Source organism: Alligator sinensis, unplaced genomic scaffold (assembly GCF_000455745.1).
Source record: "Alligator sinensis unplaced genomic scaffold, ASM45574v1 scaffold886_1, whole genome shotgun sequence".
Lineage (NCBI taxonomy): Eukaryota > Metazoa > Chordata > Crocodylia > Alligatoridae > Alligator > Alligator sinensis.
The window spans coordinates 1,913,483-1,925,475 of NW_005842040.1; the positions used below are offsets into that span (position 1 = coordinate 1,913,483).

General features: G+C 51.3%; 1 protein-coding gene across 1 annotated transcript in view; it reads right to left on the reverse strand.

The window, feature by feature from the left end:
• The window catches only part of PPP1R1B (protein phosphatase 1 regulatory inhibitor subunit 1B), a 52,913-nt gene extending 42,277 nt beyond the window's left edge, over positions 1–10,636 (reverse strand). Inside the window, exons 1-4 of the mRNA XM_006022594.3 lie at positions 10,500–10,636; positions 8,779–8,931; positions 7,512–7,657; positions 5,997–6,134 (exon numbers count right to left, since the gene is read on the reverse strand). The gene's annotated coding sequence lies outside the window, so the exon portion shown is untranslated. The remainder of the gene's footprint in view (positions 1–5,996; positions 6,135–7,511; positions 7,658–8,778; positions 8,932–10,499) is intronic.
• Between the last annotated feature and the right edge of the window lie 1,357 nt (positions 10,637–11,993).

Sequence of the window (11,993 nt, forward strand, 5' to 3'; positions counted from 1 at the left end):
GGGGCCCCGCCGCCCTGCCGGGGCCCTGGGAGCCGCCCCCGGCCTGCCCGCCCACCGCACAGTTGACCGGGTCGAAGCCGGAATCGTGGCCGGGCTCCTGGAACTCTTGCCCGGCCTGGCCGCCCAGTCCGCGCCCGGGCCGGAGCTCCAGTCGACATGGACCCAAACTCGGGCTTGACCCCCTCCAGCAGCACGGTCGGTCTAGGCCAGTGTTCTGGCTTCAGTAATGACAAGTAGCAGGTGCTGCAGAGCAACCGCACAGTTGACCGGGTCGAAGCCGGAATCGTGGCCGGGCTCCTGGAACTCTTGCCCGGCCTGGCCGCCCAGTCCGCGCCCGGGCCGGAGCTCCAGTCGACATGGACCCAAACTCGGGCTTGACCCCCTCCAGCAGCACGGTCGGTCTAGGCCAGTGTTCTGGCTTCAGTAATGACAAGTAGCAGGTGCTGCAGAGCAGGGGTGGTCAACCTGTAGCGTGCATGCCACAAGTGATGTGGGCAGCCTCTGTGTGTGGCACGCAGCAAACAAGGGATGGGACAGGGAGCACAGTGACAGATAGTGCAGGGAGTAGAAACAGCAGCAGATCAGGCAGGGTGCAGAGAGCAGAGCAGCAGATGGGACAGGAACCACAAAGCAGAGCAGCAGATCAGGCAAAGGAAGGGGATCAAAGTAACACACCAGGAGCACACAGGGCTCCTTTGTGACATGCTTGCCAAAAAACTTGGCCCCCTTTGGTGTAGAGGATAAGGAAGAAGGTAGATGCCCATGTGCTCCCAGTCCCCAGCTGTAGGCCACATCTAATGAATTTGCCAGCCCTTGATCAATCTTTCCTCCATAAACTCAGTCCTTTTAGGCCACCACAGCTTCTCACAGCCAAACTTCATGCATTCTCTCCCCCCTCTGCACCTCAGCTTCCCTTCTCCATGCTGCTCTGGTCTTATCTGGCCCTGCACGCTCGATTGAGCCCATGGACCCCAAACATTTGATCCAGTGTGCACGGCACCCAATCCAGACAGGGGCTGGTTGAAAGAAGCCCACATACCAGGTGCTTGGCTAGGAAGCTGCAGTGCCTGGCTTGTTCCCATGGTGCTGCTGAGGCAGCCTCCCAGGTACTTTGCTGTCACTGTGGGAAGATCCCCCATCCCAGCCAGGGGTGGGGCAACATCTGTGGGCTGGATGACCTGGCTCTGCAGACTGGATCCAGCCCACTGGCCATATGTTTAACACCCCTGGTTGGAGTATAGTTGCCCCATGGACAACCACACTATGCAAGGTGCAAGCTGCAGGTAAGCCCTAACCTGGCTCTTCCTGCCCAGTATTGACTTGAGGACAGCAACATTTCCCAAAGTCTCATCCCACAGGCAGCACATGGCCCAGGAGCCATAATGAGTCATAATGAATGTAGGGAGTAAAAGGAAGGTGCAGGGCAGCATAGGACCCCTACTGAACAAGAAGGAGCAATTAGTGACAGATAGGGGGGACAAGGCTGAGCTATTCAATGAGTTTTTTGCCTCTGTGTTCCTGAACAGGGCTCAAGTTAAGTCTCCTAATGGGTTTTTACATGGGCATCAGAGGGACACCAGTCCACCAACTGTTGATGCTGACTTGGTGCAGTCACTTGGATGGACTGGGTGTGTTCAAGTCAGCAGGCCTGGATGAGCTGCATCTGAGAGTACTAAAGGAATTGGCCGGTGTCATAGCAGAACCACTGGCATGGCTGTTTGAGCACTCATGGCGCTTGGGTCAGGTCCCAGAGGACTGGAAAAGGGCCAATGTGGTCCCTATTTTCAAGAAGGGGAGGAAGGAGGATCTGAGTAATTATAGGCCAGTCAGTCTCACCTCCATCCTCCAGTCTCACCTCCATCCTTGGAAAGGTCTTTGAAAAGATTATGAAGGATCATATTTGTGGGAGTCCAGCGGGAAAACTAATGCAGCAGGGAAACTAGCATGGATTTGTAGCAGGTAGATCATGCCTAACCAATCTGGTTTCATTTTATGACAGGGTCACAAAATGCTTAGGCGCAGGAGTAGAGGTGGATGTTGTTTTCTTGGACTTTAGCAAGGCCTTTGATACAGTATCTTATCCTATTCTCATAAATAAATTAAGAGGCTGTGATACAGATGTTTATATGGTCCGGTGGGTGGCAAATTGGCTAAGCGGTCGCACCCAGACAGTGATAGTAGATGGGTCGGTATGGACCTGGAAAGATGTGGGTAGTGGGATCCCGCAGGGTTCAGTCCTTGGACCTGTACTCTTTAATATCTTCATCAGTGATTTGAATGTGGGTGTCAAGTGTACTCGGTCCAAGTTTGCAGATGATACCAAATTGTGGGGTGAAGTACACACTCCGGAGGGTAGGGAATGATTGCAGGAAGACCTGGACAGGTTAGAAAGGTAGGCAGTACACAATGGGATGCAGTACAACAAGAACAAATGCAGAGTGTTGGAGCTAGGGTGCAAAAATATCCAGCACACCTGCTGGCTGGGAAGTGACCCTATCAGCAGCACAGAAGCAGAAAGGGATCTCGGAGTCATAGTGGACTCCAAGATGAACATGAGTCATCAGTGTGATGAAATCATCAGCAAAGCTAACTGCACTTTATCATGCATCAGCAGATGCATGACAAATAGATCCAAGGAGGTGATACTTCCCCTCTATGCAGCATTGGTCAGACCGCAGTTGGAGTACTGCGTCCAGTTTTGGGCGCCGTACTTCAAGAAGCATGTTGATAGACTCAAGAGGGTCCAGAGGAGGGCCACTTGTACAGTTAGGGGCTTACAGAACAAGCCCTATGAGGAGAGACTGAGGGACCTGGACCTCTTCAGCCTCTGCAAGAGAAGGCTGAGAAGTGATCTTGTGGCTGCCTACAAATTCATTAGGAGGACGCAGCAAGGGATCAGAGATGCTCTGTTCACCAGGGCGCTTCTTGGGGTAACAAGGAACAATGGTCACAAACTGACAGAGAGCAGATTTAGGCTAGATGTCAGGAAAAACTTCTTCATGGTAAGGGTGGCCAAAATCTGGAATGGGCTTCCAAGCGAAGTGGTGCTCTCCCCTACCTTGGGGGTCTTTAAGAGAAGGTTGGATAGGCATCTGGCTGGGGCCATCTGACCCCAGCACTCTTTTCTGCCCAGGCAGGGGTTTGGACTCAATGATCTGTTGAGGTCCCTTCTGACCCTAGCTTCTATGAATCTATGAATCAGGGACCGTGGAGAATAACCATGGCGTGATCTGCTCCATACGGATGCATGGATGGGGTACTGGAATGCCTTGCCAGGGCACAGGTCCAGGCACTGCAGTACCACCAGTAGCCAGCAGGTGTCAGCCCTTGGCCAGGGTTCGCAGGCCTGTTCTCTGCTCTGTAGCAGCCAGGAGCTGCTGGGCTGGCACAGCCCATGCATCCCACGTTAAGGACTGGGCACGAGATCAATGACCTTGGCGCTGGGGATCCAGATCAGAGACAGACTGGATCAGAGCAAATTTGGCAAATTGTAGCTGCCCGGCTCTGCCAAGCTTCCCTGGGCAATCAAGGTCCTTTCTCAGCCTCTCCTCTAACCAGAGCCTACACTGGCTCTGTTGTCCCTGTCCTCACCCTCCCAGCTCCCCACTCCCTGCAGCCACACCTGCCATAAAATGCCAGGGAGGTGAGCAGACCATGCCCAGTGCATCTGCAAGGCTGCATCTCTGCAGCCAGAGCAGTGCCCCCTCCTCCTTTGCCAAGCATCAAGGTAGCCAGGAGGGTGCAACAGTATGTAGGGCACCCTCACCTCTCCCTGGAGAAGAGATTTAGCATGCCAGTGGAGCCCTCTGCCTGCCACACAGCGATACAGGCCCAGTGACTCATTCTCTCCTGATAGCTAAGGCAGGCTGGTGTGAATGCAGTCAGTGTCTACCACAGTGGAGAGAAGGGTGTCCGGAAAATGCCCCATCTCTGAGCACTGAGAGGTGGACAATGGGATACCCTCAAAGGTATATAAGGCCTCAAGGTTCTTTGTGATGGGATGAGGTGGGCTGGCAAGCACTGGTCAGACTGGAAACACTTGGGAAACATAGCCTAGCAGTCAGAGCAGAGCAGGACTGGCAGGGCTCCTGGGTTCTGTTCCTGGCTCTGGGAGGAGAGCAGTGTTTCCTAGTTTGAGCCTGGCTGTCTGGGTTCTTTTCCCCAGTCCTACTGCAGGCGTGCCATATGACTTTGCTTCCAGGCACTCTTTGTACAATGAGGGAAACAGCCCTTTGGAAGTAAGACAATGTTTGAGGATCAGTTCCCTGAGGTTGACAAACAGCTGTGAGACCCTCAGCTTGCGGGTGCTACAAATGGACCAGCTCCTCCACACCCCTCAACAGGGGGAACCCTCTACCCCTACACTTGTGCATGCGTGCGCGCACACACACACACACACACACACACACCCCCCACGGCAGAGCCAAGAGCTGAGCAGGCTCTGCCAGAAATTCAACCCTGGGATGATAGATGGATTCTTACCCCCACCCTCTCTCCCTGTGGTTGCCCACTCAGGAGACAGCAGCAAAGAGGACACTGGGTCTGTGGGGGCTTAGGCTGATGGGTAGTTTCATAGTAGCTAGGGTCAGGAGGGACCTGAACAGATCATCTAGCCTGCCCCCCTAAAAAGCTAGTTTTGAAAGAGGGCACCCAGATTTGAATTGGGAACCTCTTGATCTGCAGTCAAATGCTCTACCACTGAGCTTTACCCCCTATGCTTGCAAAAGCACCCTGCCCAGAGAACCTTCTGTACCAAGGCTGCAGTGCCACCAGGGTGGCAGCAGCAGCAGCAAGATGAGGTTGAACAGGAGCCAAGAACTGGGCTGGGTGTCAGCTGTGGCTGTGACCTCCTCCTGCCACCCCACACAGACTCTCCCTCTTCAGCAGAGCTCAGAGCAAAGCACCCAGGGGAGAGTGGGAACCTGGTTGGGGGGAGGAGTGTGCAGTGGGGGGAAGCAGGGGAGCCTGACAGCAGACAAAGAGGAAATCACAATACCAGGATCAGGCCCCAGGGACAGCGTTGCTCACGGGCTCGGTGGGCCTCAGCTAGAAACATCCCAGAAAGAATTAAATCCCACCCCTGCCCCTGCCCCAGCTCCTTTCTAAGGGTGGTGCAGCACCTTGGGGGAATGCACTGAGACATGCAGGGGAGGACACCTGGGTTCCATAGTCTGCTTTGCAGGAGAGTGGGGTCAAGGGGATACAGTAGGGTGGTGGCCCCAAGGAAGGACCCCAAAGCCATATTCTGAGCACTGTAGGCAGGTAGAATCTTGCAGGTGGAAGGGGAGAGCAGGGAACTAGGACTCCTGGATTCTATTCCCAGAGGGGAGTGGGATGTAGGGCTACAGGGGGTGGGGGGGCAGGAAGAAGGACCCCCACCATTCTTTCTATCTTTAGCTCTGCAGGGGAGTGGGTTGAAGCAGGGAGGGCTGGGAGCCAGGACTCCTGGGTTCTGTGCCCAGCTCTGGGAGGGGACAAACTCAGCATACGGACTCAGAACAGGGCTGGGAAGTTTTGGTCCCATTTGTAGGACACCCCACAGTTCAGCCCATCCAGCAAGGAGCCAGGAGCTGGGACTCCTGGGTTCTCTGCCTAGCTGTGTTGCCAACCCACTGAGTACCCCAGGGCAAGTCCCCTCACATTCTGTGCCTCAGTTTCTCCACCTCTAAATGGGAATAAATGAGCCTACCGCCTTGGGGAGGGTCACATTAAGTTTAGAGGTCACTGTCCAAGCAGTTGATGTGTACCTGGATTGGGTGCACCCACTGCACAAGTCCAGGCAGCCAGCTTTGTGCCTTCCCCGTGGGGTTCCCTGGCCATGGCCACAGAACAGGTCATGCTCTAGGTGGCCAGAACAAAAGGGAGACAGGGTCCATCAGGCCTAAACCTCAGGTGCTTCTGAACAGTGCAGGCGCCCTTTGGTGGGCATAGCTCTCCCTTGGTAGAAATCTCTTGCAGAGGGTTAGTGGGCGAGTGATTAGGAGGAGATTTTGTACCTTTTAAAGTCCTTTTACCCAATGTATTGCAGCTGCAGACAGGCTTTTCCTTACCAACAGCTCCTCTCTCCTGCTGAGCCCCGCAGAAGATTTTGGGCTCAATGACATTCCTGAGGCAGCAATATCCACAGGCAGGTTCTGCAATGGCAACAAATCAACCGACTCCTCCTAGTCCTGCTCCATCTCAGTTTCACTGGCCAGTGTTAGTCAGAGGAAAATACTGAGTGGGGTTTGGCCTAACTCCACAGGCAAACAGCTGGTTACTGCATGGTCCTCTACAGACAGACAGGACATTGCATGGGGGAGCGGGTGGAGACCGAGAGATGACCTGGGCCAAATTCATCCCTGGTGGAACACCACTGACTCCACTCCAAGGCTGGGGCTAGTCAGCTTTATGTTTTGTATAATACAACAGCATCTACAGGCCTCAATCAGAAGCATCAAGGTGACGTGGTGCTCGTTGCTGTACATTTCGATATCTTCCCCTGAAGAGCTTATAGTCTAACTTAGAGATCCTTTCCATTCTGGATCATATCAGAGGAAAGATTCAGAAAACCCCTCTAGTTACTTGCTTCCATCCAAAACCCCTTTTGCTAATCGTTCTTCATTTTCCAAAGCTAGCACCATTCCATTTAAAGTGTTCTGGGTTTTGTCCCCACCCCAAGGTAAACATTCCTCAGTTGCCTAGGCCCAGCAAAAAGGGCACAGACAGCAGAGGAGAGACAGTGCTCAACTTTCCGATTCAGCACCTGTGACCATCGTAGCTATGAGGTTGTGGCCAGAGGAGTCCAAAAATCTGAATCCCAATTCAGATGTGTATCAATGGCCCTGTTTCTTATTTTGGACTGAGCCAGAGTTCAGTGACGAGACATCTCTATAGCAAAATGAAATGTTTGACATTCTGCTCCTATAGCATTTTGGTTATGAACTAAACTATTAGGTGGGGAAGCATTAATGGAATGCAAAACTCACAACATAATTGGTATTGTTTTGCTTTTCTGGTTTGACTTTCCTCCGGTAAGAAACCCTTCATTCCCACCCCCCCTTCCCTCCTCCTCCTCCTCCTCCTCCCTCAAGAATTTTACATTTTATCTCCAGGAAAAAATGACTCATGTTTCAGCAAAAGTTTCCATAAGTTTGAAAACTTTTTTTTTTTTTAAGAAAAATCATTTTGCTTCAAAATCAGACAATATTGGGAATTTTGTTCATTCTCAATGTTAAAAATGCCTGTTTTGTTGAAAATGACTTCTGGATTATGGGACAGTTTGAAGCTTTGTGACAAGAACTAAAAAAAGAACATCACTGTCATTTTCATAATGTTATCACTTCTTCCTCTACTGAAATGCAGCTGTCTCTGGGGTGGGGTGCAGCATCTCTTTAACAGCCACTCAGCAACACTACACAACACCATCTGGGACAGAAAAAGAAGAATCCTGCATCCCACCGGGCAAATTAAGAACAACGGCAACAAAGGACTGTGGTTTCTGGTTTTCTTACTTTTACATCCTTCCTTACCTGATGTCATGTAGCTTCTCTGGTGACTTCACAAATGGTTGCCATGGAAAAAAGTGTGATGCACCGTACTGTGGGATGTACCATGGAGGAGAAGGTGAGGAGCAGGAGCTGGTGAACTTATACACCACTGGAAATCTGGACTGGTTCTGTGATAGGAAGGGAAAGATTGTGAGAACAAGGATACTGAGCCCAAATTTCTACTACCCAATACCCACAACTGGGTTTAGAATTGCTGAAGTGCCCAGCACTCAATAAGCAGAAATCAAAATATGAAAAAAAAAATCAATCCTCACTATGTCGAGCAGACCAGAATCCTCAGAACAGGCAACTGCACTTTGAGGTCAATGCCTCAAAGTGCATTTGCCCCAACTACACATCTTAGATGGGGGAGAATCAGAGAATCATAGAAAACTAGGGTTGGAAGGGACCTCAGGAGGTCATCTTGTCCAACCCCCTGCTCAAGGCAGGACCAGCCCCAAATTTTTTTATAAAATATTTTTTTCTCTTTAATGATGTTACTCACTTCATCCACCATAAAAGCAGTCTCTTCCCCCAACTGGAACTCGTCCACAGCGCTCATGCTCCAAGTGTCCCCCACCCTGCGGCCCCACCTCTGCCACTAACTGCCGGCTGTGCCCTTAGACCCTAAGGGAGGTTATACCCTACCACAGCCCAAGGTGTGGCTCGAAAGACTGGATCTCGGTCTGAGATCTGAGGAACCCGAAGACTCAGGGGATATTTTCCTCTGGAAATTTGTTCACTTGGTCTGTATGACACTGAGCAACAGGATCTCCGGGGGGCAGGGAGCAACTCTGTCCCATAGAAGATCCTTTTGTTGTTGTTCTATGTTTGCACAGCACCAAGCACCCCAAAATCTTGGGCCAGGGGACTCTGAGGTCTGAGACCAATGCCCACACTGATACTAACAGAGCTTGCTGAAATAGGCTAATAGAAAAAAAAATACCAGAAACCTTTCCTACACGTATTTCCTGGGGTGGGGGCAGAGGTTAAAAGGAATGATCTTGTTTGAGCCTTCCATGAGCATTTTTATTACTGAACATGTTTGGTTTTTTAAAACTGTTTTTTACCCTGTTTGATTCACCTCTCCCAGATCAGCTTTCCTTTCCTTCCCTTTTTCTTCCAGTAGCAAAATGGGACACCACATTTCTGACTGGTGGGCAAATGGTTACAAATGTTAATAACTCCCACCCCAGGTTTTCTTCACAAAAATGATTCTAATAAAAAATGAAGCGGCTGCACATGGTACCTTTTACAGAGGACTGAAGAAAAATCTGGCCTGGCTTTTGAAGCAGAGTTGGGCGGCATGGGGGAGCGGGGTGCAGGGGTGATCTGAGAAGTTCCTGGCAGCCTTCGTACTTACCAGCTTCACTTCTGGAGAAGACCCCCATAGGGAACAACCCTGCCAGAAGGGATAAGATTAGACAGGGCCCAGAACCCTTTACGCAGCTGCCATTTCCATGTGAGGAGGAAGTCCAGGACCCTTGCTTAGATCGGTGGTTCTCAACCTTTTTAAACTCAAAGCATTCCTCATTAGACTCAAGGCACCCCTTGGGAAATGCCAGCTCTTAGCCTTCACTTGTTCTTTGATTGCTGAAAAATACTAGAGCAATTCTTCTGTTGTAAAGAACTCAGAAAGCCCACAACAGGACAAAATGGTTTTGGCACTATGGATTCTTACTGGAAACCTTTGGGTTTATCTTGTGAATCACGTTTGCACACGTAACAGTACTAACATGGCATGGCACCCCATGGCACCCTTAAAAGCTTCTCAAGGCACCCTGGTTAAGAATTACTGATTCTCACAATCCCCTATAAATCTCTTCATGGATGTGCGATTCTGTCACAGAAAAAAGAAATTGGAGTCATTTCTACATGGGAAGGTATAGACCATGAATGACACTTGCTCCCTGAGGCTGGGGGGGCACAGTGACTGCCTGCAGGTGGTGGCGGCGGTGGGGGCAGTGAGTGGGAAGCTCCCACAGGCGGCCACAGCGGTATTGGCAGTAGAGGGGGAAGGGTGGCAAGTGCCAACTAGCAGTCGGCAACTGCCTGCAGATGCCACCGGCAATAGGTGACCACCCTCAGATGCCGCTGGCAGTGTTGTGGGGACAGGGTGGCAAGCAGCGACTGCCCACAGGTGCTGCTGGCAGTGTCAGCAGTGCTTCTTTCAGGGCATGCACCGCCAATCTCAGGGGGTGCACATGCACCTGCGTGCACCCCCTACGCATTGCCAGTGGTGTAGACTGATGAAGGCGGGCAGTTACAGTTAGCCAGGTATAACTCCTGCTGTGCGCACGCTCCTGTCCCAGGATAAGTGTGGCTCTTTAGCTGAGTTTAAATCCCTTTCCAAGCAACCAGTGCTGCTTAAAAAAAGCAGCAAATAAGGGACACCCATGCAGAAGTGATACTGGTGTGGCCAGATCTGGTAGAAACCCTTCACTGTGAAAATAAAGGCTGGGCTACTAAAATCAGAGGGGAGGGGCTCACCCACCTCCTACCACCTTCTACAGCAGTATGAACCCAGTGTGAAATGCTGCTTCCCTTTCCCATTCATCAAGGCCCAGGACAGTTAGGACCTATAGCCAGGCAAGGCAGGTCGAAGCAGTCACTTGGGTGACCTGCCTCCCATCCCTTCTCTGCCATAGATTTCCCCACTGACGCAGGGGCCCATCACTCTGGGCTTGTCTAGATGTGGGATGCCAGTGATGCCTTCCTCTCTTTGCAGAATAGAGTCCCTTGGTTCCCCAATGAAGTCCCCACACCAGAGGATCACAACGGTGCATTTCCATTTTCACTAAGCCAGTTAGCTTCCCTGCATAGACAAAGCCTACGTGTTTCCTGTTCTCTCTCTATACTGTGGGGGTGGGGGCCTTGCCCTGCCACGTGGGGGTATAGGGGGGAGTAAACACACTGCAAACCGGCAGGTGCTCTTCCTGCCTAGCATTGGGGAAGTAGCTAAGTACCTACAAACAACAGACGTCTTCTCCAGGGAAGCCCTCGGAGGAGGGCTTGGTGGCCAGTGGAGAGGTGGGGAGGGCTCCTTACCCCCTTGCCCTCGCCAAGGCAAACGTTGGCGCTGAGCTGCAATCACAGATCAGTTTGCTGCCTCCATTCCCAGAAGAAAGAATAAAGTTAAAACATCTGTTAATTTATAAACCAATTTAACCATGACTGGTTAATAAATAGCTAACAGCTGCCAAATCCACTACCCCTCAGCTCAGGAGAGGGGCACTCTGGGATTGAGGATACAAACAGATTAATCTAGATGTTTTTTCCAGCATGCTCAGGCTCTTGCGCACACTCTTCTCTGTGCTGTTTATTATTGTTGTTGTTATGGATTTCACTCTTCAACAATCAAAGTACATTGGGTAAAAGGAAGGGAGTTTTCTGGATCTGAAACTAACCAGGAAACCCAAATACATTTCTTTCTCCTTGCAGCTTTATAGCTGAATTTTAGGTTTGGGGCTGGGGCATTTCTGGGCTTAAAGCATCATGTCGTGCGAGGGTCACTGGGCCTGACGCCAAGCAGAGGGTCTAGAACTCAGCTCCAGAGATGGCACAGAGGCAGACCTTCCCAACTACTCCTTAAGGGTGGTGGCTTCAGGTGTGACCACAAAGCCTGGCTGCCTCCATTTTGTGTCTGTGGATCACAGAAGAGGGCAAGTACCACAATGGACCACAGCAGTAGGGGGCAATCCTTTTGACAGATGTGCTGCAAATTAGCCCTGTGCCCTCTCTGAGTGCCACTCCAATCCCAATCCATCCAGGAAGAGCACACACCAACTGCAGAGGTTTCCTCAGCCTGACTAAGGGTTTTTAAATGTGAAAGCTTGCTAAACATTTTTTTCCCAACTATTTAAGTTGGTCTAATAAAAGATATCAGATTCACTCAAAGAACCTCCTACTCCAATCCCCTTTCGCTGCCCAATCTGCTGCCCTGCCTTCTGCTTCCTCCCCTGAGCTCCCTGCCTGATTCCTGCTCTGCCCTTCTGCTCCTTGCCCTACGGGCTGCTGTGCTGCCTGTCCGCTCCCTTACCTGTGATGTGCCACAGACAGGGAGCCTGCCTGTGTCACATGTGGCTCTTGTACTGCAGGATGGCCATGCTGGGACTAGGGGGTCTCACTGAGTATATGCAGCTAAGAGGAAGCCTGAATCAGGGCTGAGGGTATTGACTGGGACTTGGGGTGTAGTTCCTTGCTCTGCCATTGACTCCCTCGTATGAATTTGGGTCAGTGACTCAATTCCTCTGTGCCTTAGCTCCTCAATGGTGTATGGAGGATAGCAGCCCTGCCTGTCTCACCTGGGGCTTGTGAGGGCAATAACATTAAAAACCTTGGTCTGCTCTGGTGATGGGGAACCTATGAGGCTTCTTAGCTGGATAACTCAGGCTGAAGTCAATAGGAAAGTAGGGTGCTTCATACCTTCTGCAAACCAGGCTAAGGATCAGCAAGCCTTGAAAA